Below are 13513 nucleotides of genomic sequence, written 5' to 3'. Positions count from 1 at the left end.
GTATTACCACTAATAATCAGCTATTTTTAAATATCACTGTAGTACAGCATATGGTGTCTGTTCAAAGGCTGCCGTTCATTCTAAGATGATTTAATGTCACAGCTATGAGGAGAAATACGTATTTTAAATGTTACACCACTTGACTGTTTCACTGTTTAATATACAACGGTATTAGAATTAGATTTTTTTTTTTTTATATGTTGGAATGTGCCATTTTGTAAGAATGTTTATTTCAAAATGTTTTGTGTATTTCTGTTTCCTGGTGTAGAAGCCCGACGCTTGTGAAGAACCTTCCTTCCAGCCTGGGCTATGGAGCTGCTTTAAACGCCAGCTTACAGGTAAACACCCAGTTTTAAGCTGCGGTTGCTCTGTCAGATCCTGTACGCTAGACAAAATGTGACTGATTCCCCTCCATTGTATTGTGGGTACTATAGCCTACAGCTGTCTATGTGTGTGGTTTCTGTGTGGTTAAATGGAAGTAGTTCTTAAGACCTCAGCCTACTGTATTATATGTTCATTAGGCAGCAAGGGAGAGGTGGAAAGAAAGTGGCTAAAGTTGAGTGGAGGGTCTTTCTCTCCTCCCTCTCTCGCTCTCCTCTCCCTCCCTCCCTCTCTCGCTCTGCTCTCTCTCCTTCCCTCCCTCCCTCTCTCGCTCTCCTCTCTCTCCCTCCCTCCCTCTCTCGCTCTGCTCTCTCTCCTTCCCTCCCTCCCTCTCTCGCTCTCCTCTCTCTCCCTCCCTCCCTCTCTCGCTCTGCTCTCTCTCCTTCCCTCCCTCCCTCCCTTGCTCTCCTCTCTCTCCCTCCCTCCATCTCTCTCCATCTGTCTGGTTGATATCAGTGAGAATGGAGGCCACCCTGTGGCTAGTGCAGGAACCAGCTCTTTCTCTCTCTCAGCTTAACTACAGGCTCAGATTGATAGCATTTGCATTCATATTTATCCAGGCTGTCATAAATGATTTGGCTTCATGCTGTTGGCCAGCCAGCAATGTGCTCGTGGCAAAAACTTTACATTTTAATCGCAAATATAACTTTAATGCGCAGGAGGCAAAAGAGTCGATTCCCACGGGGGTCAGTACAAAAAAAAAAAAAAAAATGCATGAAATGTATGAAATGTATGCATTCACTACTGTAAGTCGCTCTGGATAAGAGCGTCTGCTAAATGACTAAAATGTAAATGTAAAATGAGTCATCGAAAGCCAACATGGTGATATCAATGACATCAAAAATCGGTCATTGTGTGGGGTTATATTGAGTCGAATAAACCATCAGTGAAAACTATCCAATCATTAGTAATTGAAGTCCTCTAGTAAGCATCCAGTTGTTAGCATAATAGCTTGTCAAAAGTCTTCACTAGTATTATCTGTATTTTGAAAGTTATATATCTTGAACGTTGATTGCTGACATGCAAAACATTTTGGGACAATATCAACAATGGACTATTGAAACAAATACCAAAAGATAGTTTTTGGATGGAATTGTCTTTTAAGTGTGAGGTTTATCTTCACAATGGCCTGTAATCGGAATACCCTCTTGTCTCTAACTTCTCTCTCTCTCTCTCTCTCTCTCTCTCTCTCTCTCTCTCTCTCTCTCTCTCTCTCTCTCTCTCTCTCTTCCTTTCTCTCCCTTCGCTCTCTCCTCTCTCCATCTCTCACTCCCTCCCCTCTCTCCATCAACATCCCCCCTTCTCTCTCCCACCCTCTTCCTCCCTCTCCTCTACCCCTTCCTCTCCCTCTCTCCCCCTCCCTCCCTCCCTCCCTCCCAGGCGGCGCTGGCTGAGACCTCCCTGCCTCTGCTGGGGAACCCTGGTCTGATGAACAGCAGTTCGTCTGGTTTGATGGGAGGCAGTCCTCCTGGTTTAATGGGCGGGAGCCCCCCTGGTATGCTCGGCGGTAGCCCCCATGGATTGATGGGTGGTAGCCCACATGGATTCATGGGTGGGAGCCCCCATGGGTTGATGGGTGGCAGCCCCCCAGGAATGATGGGTAGCAGCCCCCCCAGCCTGCTTCAGTCCAGTCACGACGACTTGAACGGATCACTGGATCACCTGGACACCAACGGCCACAGCAGCCCTGGAGGATACTCCCCACAGGCACACATGTAAGTAGCACTCAGTAGCTTCTCATTGGTGGCGATGCACACACACACACACATTAACGCACGGCACACACACACCTACCTCAGTGTGTTCACTGTAACACAGACTTGGTGACAGACCTCCCCCTCTGTTCCATGTACCAGATGATACAGTAGCAACAGTGGATCCCCACTCTCCCCATAGCTGTCTCTTGTTAGCATAGTAGCTTGTTAAGTAGCATAGTAGCTTGTTAAAAGTCTTTACTAGATTAGAACATAGTGGGAGGTTTTTGGGGGCTAATTTGATTTTAGTACTTCAGCAGTTCAAAGACATCTTAATTTCAACGACACATTATGCCACACCTGAGGTGAGGTTTACATACATGGCGTTCAGTTATAACCTATAAAAAGAAGATAATTACACATTTGGTTTTGAATTACTCCAATGTCTGTATTGTAGGGGTTTAGATGTTATATTTTATTCAAGACCGTCCATATTAATATTTAGCAGCTAACTGTATCATTAATTACTTTAAAATCGTTGCCTTCTCTATCTTTTTTAATGGAGCCGAGAGAGAGAAAGAGGAGGGCCATTAAAAATGGATGTCATGTGGATTTCAGGAATGTGTATGTTACAAATGTGCTCTCCATCTAACCAGTGATGTCACACATGTCACTGTAGTCCGTGTTTACCTAGCCAAAGATAGGAAATGGAGCACCAAGGGCGCTGTATGTGAAGCTACTACTTCCTCCATCCCCCACACACTTCCTTACCCCGCCCCCCCATTTGAAATCAGTGATGCAAGCCCAGCCACAGTAGCTAACTTGCTAGCCATCTCTGCAGTAGCACTGGGAATTAAGCCAGTTCTGTATCTAAGAAGGGGACTGACTGTTCTGAGAGGAACTGGCCTAACCCACACATTAATTTGTTTGGATCTGTTTATTCCTTTCGGAAATGGGCCAGAGTAGGTGGGGGGGGTGTTAAGTGGGGCATATCTGCATTGCCAGACAGGATCCCTCTGTATCCACTCCCCCAGGTTCTTTAACTTTTAATAACGGACAGAACAGGAGACTCTCTCTCTCAGACGACCTCGCCTCAGTGTGAGGGGTTGCTGTGCAGGCTGCCGCCACGACCGCTCTCCACCTTTACACGGCCGCAACATCCTCAAAATGGAAGAAATGTGTTTTTATGAGCGGGTTCTCTGGCCTGCACTTAATAATGAAGGGAGAGTAACACTAACTAAAGAGTACACGGCGTACCAGCCGGTCCTCAGGAGAGAGCAGGGAAACTTCAGAAACCATGTGAATCGAACAATTAGACAAACCTTTTCCCCCCCACTTCTGGAGGTTAATGCTATCAGCCAAACAGCGACTCAGATAGCTCCAGGCATGTTACCATTTATGTGTGTGTGCCCTCAAGGGTATGCTTTAGAGGAAAAGACTAAAGAAGGCAGGAACTAGGATGTGCTAGCTAGAATCACAGTACAGCAGGATGCTGCTAAAGTAAAAACAGTTTAACTTTGAATAAAAGAGATTTGTTTTTTGTGTTGCATTATTATGTAAGGCCATTAAGTTGTTGTGTGTACTTTATAACACTCCACACTCCTTGACAACCGTAAATGATCCATGTTCAGATGCTATCATGTGTGTCACTCTGCCCTCTGATCGTGCCCCCGCCCCTCGTTAACTGACGACACATAGCGAATGATGTGATTTGCATCCCTGCCATGCCTCATACATACGTGATTACCAGGGATCATAATCTGCCAGTAATGGTGATGAGTCTCTGTCCAAGATGCATTTATGAACCACAAACACACACACAACGCACACACACACATAGCTGGTATTCATCAGACACAGAGCCTAGGCATTTAGTCCAGACTTCATAAAGCCGGCTTGCCATTAACGGCTAAATGACTCATCCAATGGTTCTCTAATACAGTGTAAAGCCACAACGAGGACTAATCATTTTTCTCCTTTCTTTTATTCATTCTCCATCCACACAAGCATGTTAATGGTTTATAATGGATGCAAATGAAAGCTGAATGCCTGTGATGATGAGGAGAAAGGGTTGTGCTGTGGGTGTCTAACGGCTGTGCTACTGACCACCGTCTGGTCCTGCCTCGCGTGTCTCCAATTAGGATTAATATCGTCAATGTAGCATGTTTGTTGTAACATGTTAAATACAAATGATTTATTACAAAGCTTGAGCGAGATCACCAAGGATTTGAATATACTTCAGAACGTATTCACACCCCCTGACTTTTTCCACATTTTGTTGTGTTACCAGGTGGGATTAAAATGAATTTCATTGTCATTTTTTTGTCAACAATCTACACAAAATACTCTGTAACGTCAAAGTGGAAGAACATTTTTCCTGTGCTTAGCACTATTTAGTTTCTTTTTTTCCTAAAAAACTCCCTAGTTCTTGCCGATGACAAGCATACCCATAACATGATGCAGCCACCACCATGCTTGTATATGAAGAGTGGTTCTCAGTGATATGTTGTGTTGGATTTTCCTCAAACAGAATTCTTTGTATTCAGGACATAAAGTTAATTTCTTTGCCACATTCTTTTCAGTTTTACTTTAGTGCCTTATTGCAAACAGGATGCATGTTTTGGAATATTGTTATTCTGTACAGCCTTCCTTATTTTCACTCAGTCATTTAGGTTAGTATTGTGGAGTAACTACAATGTTGTTGATCCATCCTCAGTTTTCTCATGTCACAGGCATTAAACTATGTAACTGTTTTACGGTCACCGTTGGCCTCATGGTGAAATCCCTGAGGGGTTTCCTTCCTCTGACAACTAAGTTAGGAAGGACGCCTGTATCTTTATAGTGACTGGGTTTATTGTTACACCATCCAACGTGTGATTTCTAACTTCACCATGCTCAAAGGGATATTCAATGTCTGCTTTTTTTTTACCCATCATCTGCATTGGAAAACCTCCCTGGTCTTTGTGGTTGAATATGTGTTTGAAATTCACAGCTCGACTGAGGGACCTTACAGATAATTGTATGTGTGGGGTACAAAGACGAACTAGTCATTCAAAAATCATGTTAAACACTATTATTGCACACAGTGTTAGTCCATGCAACTTATTGTGTGACTTGTTAAACACATTTTTACTCCTGAACTTATTTAGGCTTGCCATAACAAATGGGTTGAATACTTATTGACTGAAGACATTTCATCGTTTCATGTTTAATTAATTTGTAAAAATTCTAAAAACATTATTCCACTTTGAAATGATGGTGTGTTGTGTGTGGGCCAGTGACAGAGCATCTCAATTTAATCCATTTTAAATCCAGGCTGTAACACAACAAAATGTGGAAAAAGTCGAGGGGTGTGAACACTTTCTGAAGGCACTGTATATGTTTTTTGTAAAAACATTAATTGGGAGAGATATCAAATACTTAATATGAAAATATCAAAACATACGTCTGTTGATTAGAATGGTAGCTCTGAATATGAATATCGTTCATTGTTTTTATTTACGACAACAAATTCAATTCAATAAATGTGTTACCAGATAACTAGAAGGAGTGTATATAAATGAATCCCGGATCATCGTTCCATCCCCCTCGTCCCACCTGGAGGGGAGAGTTCTGTTTATTCTGGTTTCTCCTCTTGAGTGTGTGGGTTGAGAAGGAAACAGAAATATTCATCAAGCCGCCTAGCATCCTAAAAAGGCAAAGCTTCTCCATCTAGCTACCACATCTGAATATTAATTTATTTTTGCTATAAATATTAAAGTAATCTGTACCTTTTAAAATTATTTTCAAATTCCTCCTGCCATTGATGAAGGCAACCCAGGAGATGGCTGCCAGACATGTTCTAATACAGAGAGTACTTGATAAGGATTTTTCTTGCTCTCTCTCTCTCTCTCTCTCTCTCTCTCTCTCTCTCTCTCTCTCTCTCTCTCTCTCTCTCTCTCTCTCTCTCTCTCTCTCTCTCTCTCCCCCCACTTAGTCCACAGGGATTCCCTGATGCATCCGACGTGTCAAAAATAATGAGGTTTTGTCAGATTTATCATCGCACCACAAACCCTTTCCCCGAGTAGGGCCCCGGATCATGTTAAGGCCTGTTTGCGTGTGACAGCATTATTATTCTTGTTAGTAGCCCCGCACATCCGCCCACACTCTGTCGTTCCGGAGGGGAAACGTCCCCACTCAGACCGGTGTTTCAGTGTTTTCACACTGCATTTATTGACAGTGGCTAAAGATATTCATTCATTTAGAGTTAAAAACATGTATCATGTATGTCCGACTGAGCTGCCGGGGTGAAGCTGAGTAGCGGCGGAGGCTAGCTACAGGTTTTTCCTCTGGAGGAGCGACACGCACGCCCCTGCATATTAACGCCGTGTTGCGCTTTCTATTAACAAGTTCAAATAAACTTGACTCCCCTTGCTCCGGGGGACTAGAGGGGATGAGAAATTCTCCATTATTTAGTATGCAGTGTGTTTTTTTTTAAATATATTTTAAGTCAACCAGGTGCCGTCAGTAAACTCTTGATGGCCAACCGTTATCTGGGTATAAGCCGTTTTCACATTTTGGTCATAAAAAATGTTGATGCAATTGCTTAAGAGTAGAAGTGATGTTTCATGTTGAACTATCGTTTCACAAATACGATGGTTGTTGTTACATGCTGTTTAGCAACGTAATTCAGGCTGATGTCAATTATTGTCATCAAAATGTTTTATGTTTTCTCTGAAAAAAAGATGAATATACTTTATGTTTATTATATGGAATATCTAGTGTACATTCTGTAGAAAGAGGGAGGCTATTTGAGTGATTTCTTAGATGTTTTTTTCTGGTTCACCCCCTGTTAATTGCGCTGAGGGGCTTCTCCCTCACAATCTTTCTAATTCCCTTTAACAAATAGCAGTGTGATAAAATATGTGACCCGGGGTGAAGAGTTGATTCCCTAGAGCCTTATACGCAAACAACTCAGATATTCATACGTGGATCTCTCTGACTTCACCACCACTGTAGACCCCCGTCTGCACCTCACTGACCAACCACCAGACAGACAGAGAAACAGGTTTAGTTCAAAGCTGTGTGCTCCAACACCTTGGTAGTGCATGGGTGAAATCAGGGCTTGTGGCACTCATTTGAATTTTAACCAACCTAACTTCTCACTTCAATCATAGTTTTTGTGTTTAATTGTATGGGAGTTCACACATTCACCACTACGACAGTAGCTTCTACCTGTGTGGACTATAGGACTCAGGCACACTGGTGGAACTGTATCAATTTCCTACTGTATCATATGTCTTTATGTATTAAATAATTAACAACATATTTCATCCATTCCTTTGCAGGTCAGCGATCCACGTCAAGGAGGAGCCATTGAACATGGACGACAATGACTGTCCGATGTCGCTGGTGACGACAGCCAACCACAGCCCAGAGCTGGACGACGACCGGGAGCTGGAGGAGGGCAACCTATCAGATGACCTGGAGTGACTACTGGAGTCCCTCCCACTACTGCAGGCCCCTCCCTCCACCTCCGTCACACTGTCCTCCTACCTGTTTCCTCACAGGCTGTCCTCCTAGAACCTGCTAAAACCAGAACCACTCCTCACCCAGAACCAAACAGATCAAACAGATCAGACCACAGCTGACTCTCCTCCCTCCCGACCCGCGGACTGGAGTATTTATTGAGCATGCATCTGGAAGACGAGGCCCAAAGGAACTCTTTGTTGCAGCCCTTTGGGATCCCTGACTGAACATGACAGGCATGAGATGTCTGGTTTTTAAAACGACTTTCAGACCTGTTTCATTAAGATGGCTTGGCCACTACATACACACAGACAAATACAGAGGCTCATGGACGGAAAACGACAAAAACACGAGTCTGGAAACCCGTTCTGTAGAAAGCTAACGGCCTCATATACTGCCAAAAAAAAGATGTTGAATTTTGTGAATATCAAAAACCCTCACAGTAGTTGTTGATGTTAGAAACAATTGCTGGTTCAATTCAAACGTTGCTCTGTCCATCATTTGCACAGGAGTAGTATCAGAAATTAGAGTCACTGCCTGTATGTTGCTAAAAATTTTAAAAAAAATGTATTTTCTTTTCTTTTTGCGTTCTACTTTTTGTATTTTGATTTCTGGCACCACCAACTGTAAATGCCATTTCCTATTTCCCAACAGTAACAGAAGCACGGTATCAAGACTGTTACAGCTGTCAAAAAAGTAGGCTTCCAGTCTGTATCTGTTTGTGATGAAAGTAATGAACTTGATATCAAGTTTGAAAAACGTAACTGTTTGTGTAAGCACCAACCAATATGGAAAAAATGCATTTCTGCATATTCTTCTGCTGTTCTCTTTTACCTCCTTGTTCTAAAGCTTTGTCTACCTGCAAACAGTCACAGGCAACAGCTAGAAACCAAAGCCAACACTATCAATGGCCAATAGCTTAGACAGAAGCCACCAGACTCTTTGGTCAGCCTTCTGTGACTTTAACTAGTACAAAGAGAAGCTTTCCACAAACTACCTTCTAAATAACCTCTGGGATCGTTTAATTTAGCCCTGTACAAAGATGATTCAAGAAAAAAATTAAAGATTTTGATGTGTAATTTGATAACGCGTAGTGTCCACTTGGATTTTAGGGGCGGGAGGGCAGTATCTTTACATATCACATAACAAGCTATGTGATAGAGACTGGTAGAAAGCAGCTATACTGCAAAAGTGGATCATGACCAAAACAAACATTTGTGTGTTCAATGGAAGTGCAGAAAATTGTGTTGTTGTGAAGATTGTTTTTGATTTCTTTGTTTTTGTTTTAGATTTTCCGTTACCCATCAGGTCATAGTTTTTTCTAATCTAGTGAATATGTAATGTTCAGTGGGACTGTCAAATATGTCATGTCTTATTTCCGTGCGGTTTGTTTTGAGCCGCGTTTAAAACCGAAACTGAAAACACAGTAACCAAACATTTAAAATATCTAGTAAAGCCAAATAAGTCATAATTTCAAGTTGATATGAAAATGGTGTGGCTTGGTTATCACGCAAAAGCAAATAATATAGCCATTGTAGAAGAGGGATATCAAAGGTGAAAAGAAGCCTTTTCTATGTGATATTTGCTTTATTCTATAGTTTAAATACTTCATTACTTAATTCATAGCTTCTTAACTACATAGATACAGTCAGTGGTAGCGTAGGAGAAGCTATCTTTAACTGCACTGAATTCTGTATAGGGTAGGCAACTTGTATATCACATTTGGGATTCTAGTGGCAGGAACAGAACTTAGTGGTTGTCTAAAAATATATTTCATTTCTCTCAGATAAATGTCATCTAGAGAAGTGGATTCTGTTGCTTTACTGGTCATTTCTGTTTTCAGTCAAACCAAAGTTACACAAAATTCTGCCTCTGGTTATGGGATACTTATGTTATACTCTAGAAATGACACACACACAAACGCTTTCAAAGGCTCACACACACACACACACACACACACTGTGTTTTCGGTCTGCCAGCTTTCCTGGTCCTTGTCTTGGTAACCTTCAGATGCAGAAAAACAGATAGTGTCAAATAACTGACTGAGTTGTGTTGTATTTTAACTGACAGTGTGTGTCTGCTTTGTGCGTATGTATGGAAACATACTCTGCATATGTTGTTTTCAAGTGTTGTGCCAAGCCAAAAAAGTTGGCTGCTAGAACTTAGCGCACTACTACATACATAACCAAACACACGTTACACACAGACTCATGCCAGTTCCACTTCAAGAGGGTGCTGGGCCCAGGAACAAAGCTTATCCCTTATGTACTTTGATGGAGTCAGCAAAATGACTTGAAGACGACATTCATAATAATCTTATCACACCAAATATAAGGACACGGCGTCTTTCATAAAAGGATTCTCCCACTTAACCCCAAAAACGAAGGCTTTCTAAAAGGTTCTACCTCTGCACAACCAATTCAGAACAATTAAAAGGCAGATTGCAAGTCGAGTTATTAGAACACAACAAGTGTTACACTTTACTCAATGGACATGGCTCCACGGACAGTTTACATTCCCAACGTCAGATATGGAAGAAGATTAGTATTGTAATAGGTTGTCCTCAAACATTTGTAGAATGATAATGTAAAAAATACCTTTAAGGGAATATTGTGTTTTAAAATGCATGTCTAAAATCATTTGGTGGACTGGAAAACAATCATTAATAAATACAAATAATACAAGAAATATAAAATGATCAGGATGATGACCTAATAATGCATCAGAATGCATACCTCGGCTATACTGTTTGGGAAGGAAAAAACTGTCGGCCACAGAATGCATATTACCTGTAGATTTTGCATGGGTTTTGTAAAAAATAAAAATGTCTAAAATAGTTGCTTGCACATAATACCAGAAAGATCTCCAGAACTGCAATCTGCTCATCCACTAGATTTTAGGATTGTCTGGATTTTCTGGGATGATTTTGTCTGTATTTTGATAACTGTGCATACTATGTAAAAATGTTGGTGGACCCATAAAATTTACCAGACTTTTTTCTAAGCTAAAAAAATAATAATAATCAGTGTTTCTTTTCTGAATTTCATGATTTTTTACTGTTCTCTCATTGCTCGCTAAGAATAGCAAACCTGCTTTTTCTGCATCAGCTTTGCGTAGCTGTAAGGCTTAACCTAATGTGTGTATTTATTGCTTGTACCTCTGTGCATACTTTATGAAGCATTATGTCTGGCAGTTGAGTCCTGTATACTTTCTACTACTATCATTCTCTAATAATTGGGAATATGATCCCCCTATGTATACAGTAAATTGGGACTGTAGCAAACACATGTTTATGTAATTGGTGAAAACATTATATGTTTTTGTTTTATTCCTTTATGATCGAGCTCATTTTTGATACTTTCATTACCGTGTACTGTGTCCATGCGTTAAAGATTCTCTGACATTAGAAAGTCATGGTTGAGAATTGTAACAGCCGTTATTATTTTCTGTATTCATGGCTTTTCACTGCTGACTAAAATAAAGGACCAAAACTAGGATTTGAAAAGCAACTGTCTACCTCCAACTTCAGGGAGTTCTTACTTTTTTTGTACACATATATATTTTATTCCTCAAAGTCACAACCATGAAAAATCTAGCTGGCACTACGCATTTAACGTTTCAGGAGTGTGCTACTTCTGAGAATGATTTTTTTTTTTTTTAAACGATTCCATTTTAATGTGCATGTTACAAGGCTTTGTTCCAGATTCTAGCATCCAGAGTCTTGTTTAGAGGAGGGGGACATGTGGATCCATTGGCAGTGCCCTCTGAAGCCAACCCCCTGGACCAGTAACGGCTCAGGGGCCACGTGTTCAAGCCACCCTTTGATCAAGTACAACTTTGGCCCAGTACACTACTAGGCCTGTAATTACTGGAGAGTTTATCATAAGCCTTGACCGGGGGTAGTTTATCCAGGAAATAGCATACTGTAGGGATCAACAGAGACTCCGAAGAGGCACACAGGTACCCACTGTAGAGAGGTGTGGGCATCAAGAGAGGGCATAAGAACATGCTTTTTATAAATAGCTGTTTATGGTTATTTTCCAATGTTACTGTTCCTTCTACATTTTTTCAAACCAATTCTCGATGGAAATGTGTTGACTGATGCTATAGAATAAGGAACAGTGTGGATGACAAGCAGTGGATAGCTCAACTCATCCCAGCTAGGTTACACCTTGTCGGTCATGGAGAGCTCTTACTGACACGCTCATTGAGATTCACACTGAATCCACCATGACCAATAGGTCCCCATTAGCTCCTCTGTATTCTAAGGGCTCGTTCACGTTCCAAAGAGTGGCCAGGGACATTCTATCTGGGATGCTTTGAATCATGTCCGCTGGTCATTTAATGACAATGCCAACCCAAATGTTATTTTCTCTATGTGATGTCCCATGAGAAGTCAATAGGAGAACAGCACACACACACACACACACACACACACACACACACACACACACACACGCGCACAGTCTCCCCAATGACAGCCTGAGCCGCAGCCATGCCTGCTGTTGTCTCCCTGAACGGCGTTACAGAGCATTACCTCGCGAGGCACACTCGTCTCTCGTGCTATTTATGCACATGGAAGTGTCTGTGAATTCAAGCGAGGAGTTGCAACAAGGACGGGGTTGTGTACTGCACAGCATCAGAGAGAGCTCCCGCATTAAAGTGGAAGGCAACGTTACAGACCCCTCTTTCAAAGACCATGAAATAATAATGTGTTGTGGTTAGAGAGGTATCCGTGAGTCACACTGGCTGCTTTTCATACAGTGGAGTTATTTACAGTGCGATGAATAAAAGAAAGGGGTAGCGGTGCAAACCTTTTCCACATGAACACTGGGAAGAGAAGTCCCTTTTATATCCAGAGGAAAAGGAGAGAGTTCTCTCTTAAATAGGTCAGAGTTCATTTCTAAACTCCTTTAGAAGGAACGTAGCAGCACCTTTATAGTCACACACTGGAAGTATATCTATTATAGAACTACAGTACATTTTTGGACTCAGAAAGGCACATAAAAGCCGATGTAGCCTACATGGAGATTGTTTCATTCTCAGTGCTTTTATTTGCTAATATTGATATTCTTTTAAAAATAGATTAGAACGGTTAATATTGTTATTGAATTAAAAAGTGACTTGGATCCTTTTAGTGCTTGTAGGATACTGACTTTTAAGTGATAAAGTGTATCATTTGAGATTTAGAATTAGGCCTAGCAAATGAACTCCATCCAGCTATATCTAATTTCATTTCCAACACTGACCAATTAGGTCAATTTAGGCCGTCTCCTCCTGGGACGCTGTAGTAAATATCTCCAGTCACGTTTATTGATTGAGCGTCCGTCCGAGGACTCCCTCTCCTCCTCTCCTCCTCCTGGTCTGACAGTGTGTGTCAGCTCTCCAGAATACCCTCGCCCCCAGGCTGCAAAATTGCCTGCTAAATAGTCAGAGGCAATGGCGACGCTAATTGAGATCATCATTATTATAATTGCGGGCCCTGGAAAGAGCGTCTTAAATAATTTGCATTGCTCTCGAGTTGATATTGGACTCAGTGCAAAAATAATTGCATAGCTTCGAGGCACGTTTGGGTTCGGCACTCGTTTTTTTCTAGTGGTGCCAGTTTTATGCCATGACTCCATGTTCCGTAACGGACGCGGTCACGCCACTCACATGTTTGTCCTATCAGCAGCACAGAGCCAGACAGAGCTCTGCACTGTTTCAGTTATATTAGGCTGACAAACGCTTTTATTAATGAAGTCTATACAAATGATAAAATGTCTTGCCATGACGCAGTATTATGTGATAACAATAAAAAATGGTATCAGTTTAGTTTAGATTTAGATACCCTTTAAAAATAACTGTTTTTATCCCTTTTTGTTTCGCTGTTTAAACAAAATAAGACACTGAAATGAACAGTTTTCGATTTTACATGCATCCTATTTGCT

The 13513-nt window shown here is 41.5% G+C and overlaps 1 pseudogene; it reads left to right on the top strand.

Moving 5' to 3' along the window:
• The window catches only part of LOC115180520 (forkhead box protein P2-like), a 61585-nt pseudogene extending 50493 nt beyond the window's left edge, over positions 1-11092 (top strand).
• The last annotated feature ends 2421 nt before the right edge of the window (positions 11093-13513 follow it).

Source organism: Salmo trutta, chromosome 40 (genome assembly GCF_901001165.1).
Source record: "Salmo trutta chromosome 40, fSalTru1.1, whole genome shotgun sequence".
Lineage (NCBI taxonomy): Eukaryota > Metazoa > Chordata > Actinopteri > Salmoniformes > Salmonidae > Salmo > Salmo trutta.
The sequence above is the reverse complement of the archived record's forward strand: the minus strand, read 5'-3'. Positions and strand labels throughout refer to the sequence as shown.